Consider the following 2,697-nt stretch of genomic DNA (forward strand, 5'->3'; position numbering starts at 1 on the left):
TGACCCCGCACTGCTGGGAGTCTCTGTGTTGGCGGAGCCTTGGAACCAGATTTGCTCAGGGTATGAATGGGCGTCTATATGGGGAAAGGCTCATGTGGTAATGGCGGCTAATTCCCAGTAATCCCGCCGCGTCTCCTGCTACTTACAGATGGTTTCCAATGGCAGCTGTGGAGCGGTGGAATAGCGATAGAGATTAGTTTGCATTGGCTCTGCCTCTCACGGTCCCACTCGGCGTCCCGCTGCCTCGACACGGGCGACACAGCGTGCACAGGAATGGATTAGTTCTGCAAACCAAAATGTCCCAGGTCAAAATAGAAAAACAATGTAAGTTGTTTTGTTTTGATATTTCATCGCTTGCTTTGGTTTTATGGATGAATGGTAATGGGTTCCTTGACAGAGTCGTGTTGCCTGGCCGGGCTTACAGAGCAGGATGAATCCAAAGGGATTTGGTGGAAGGTGGGTTTTGGAAATGTGCCTTTGTGCGCTGTGCACCAGAGATCGTCCCATTCTCTTGATGTAATTATTGTGTTGGGTTATGCACCAAATGAACTATCTTTGTTATCAGTTGGCCGTTTGTCATTTTGTGTGTACATAACCTTGAAATGTAAGTCATATTCAGGTTGTCTGCTTTAATGCTTAGGATTTGGCAAAAACAATGGATAGTATTGTAAATGAGTATCTGGTCCGAAATGGCATACTTAAGTATTATTTAGTGTACTAGGGTATGCATCAAAAAGTAAGCGAACAGTGAAATATCTCAGTAAACACTGTACACTGCGCTGGCGAGTGTATCCCACTGCAGCGTCGTCATGAGAACATGCCGCGGACGGCGATGTCGTACGTCCCAGAAGACGTCATTCTTTTTACTCACATACTAAAGTGGGCTGGATGTGAACATCTAGAGCATCATATTTGCTGTAGTGTGACATTTTGGATAGGGTCCCTCAGATTGTGGGTGTGTTTTATTTAGGTACGTGAGAGACGACCTGCAACAGGCTTGGTCTAGACTGGCACTGTAACGGGTGTGGTTAGGACCCAAATGCAGCACAAAGACAGGCAGGGATATTTGGTAATGTCTTTTATTTGTAGAGCAGATGGAAGACAGGCAGGGAGCAGGCAGGATACGTCATCGGGGACAGGCAGGTTCGATAACGAGGAGTGCAGACAGAAGACAGGCGGGGGGGCAGGCAGGGTACGTGGTCGGAGTGAGGCAGAGTCGGTAGCGGGGAATCAGTCCGGAGAAAGCTGGAGAGTCTGGTGCAAGCATCGAAGACAATCTGGCAATGGGTGACTGGTGAGAGAGGCATATATAGTAGTTAGAATACAGTTCGGGAACAGCTGAGTGCGCAGGTGAATGGAGTTGGACTAATGGGACAGGTAAGGAGAGGGAGGGGAAAGTAGAAGAAGGCGGAGATCATGACAGGCACGCTAGCATACATCAATGGAACGCAACTGTTAGTGTAGTTGCACCTTCTACAGCATTGTCTTGAAAAGGGTCAAATGGATTCTTCATTAGTGTTCAGTGAGCAATCACAATGGTACATCACGTTATTTTGAATTTCTTTTGATTAATGTTTTATTTTTTGCCGTTTCGATCATTTATTTTGAATTGGCATTCGTTGTGCTGCAGACCAGAGCCTGAGGGAGTTGTATTATTATCTGTTACTTGAAGCTGCTTTTAATGAGGTGGTTTTCACCACACTGACGAAAGGATCACTCATCCTTATTATTATTATCATCATTCCAGGGTGATTGACATGGTTCAACATCCATCATTTCTGAAAGGCTAAGCTTTTACTATAAATACAAATCCGACTGTGCACTATTTTGAAAATCTTAATAAATCCAACAAGGATTAAAGCCCCATATTTCATCATGGATCAGTCCTGCCGCAAATATATCTTGTTCTTGTTGTTATTATTATTATTATTATTATTATTATTATTATTAATATTAATATTAATATTAATAGTAATAATAATAACAATAACAATAATAATAATAACACTAATAAGAACAATAACAATAATTATAATAAAACTAATTACAATAGTAAGAATACTTATAGTAATAAGAATAATAATATAATTGTAATAATAATAATAATAGTAAAAATTATGATTATGATTATGATGATTATTATTATTATTATTATTATCCCAACAGCTACCAGTGTTTCCCCCTAAAACACTGCATGTGTGCCAAGCACAGAACTGCACACATCAAAGCAAAAATATATAGAAGACAGATTTTGAAAATTGTAATAAATCCCACAAGGATTAAAGCCTGTATATGAATGACATATATGAATTATTAATAATATTATAATAACACAAATTACAATTACAATAATAAGAATAATAATGGTAATAACAAGAATAATAATATAATTGTAATAATAATAATAATAATAATAATTATTATTATTATTTTTATTATTATTATTATTATTATTATTATTATTATTATTGTTGTTGTTGTTATCCCAACTGCTACCAGTGTTTCCTCCTAAAACACTGCATGTCGAGCACAGAACTACACACAACAATGCAAAAATAGATAGAAGACAGATATAATATTTTAAGAAATATAGTGGTTTAACTTTGACTTTTTGAAACAGTCTAAATGGAATCCTTGTGAGTCTCTAGCTCATCATAACACAAATTTTGTCTTTATTTTAGGAGAACCCTCCTGAAG

Source organism: Zeus faber (genome assembly GCF_960531495.2).
Source record: "Zeus faber genome assembly, chromosome: 19".
Lineage (NCBI taxonomy): Eukaryota > Metazoa > Chordata > Actinopteri > Zeiformes > Zeidae > Zeus > Zeus faber.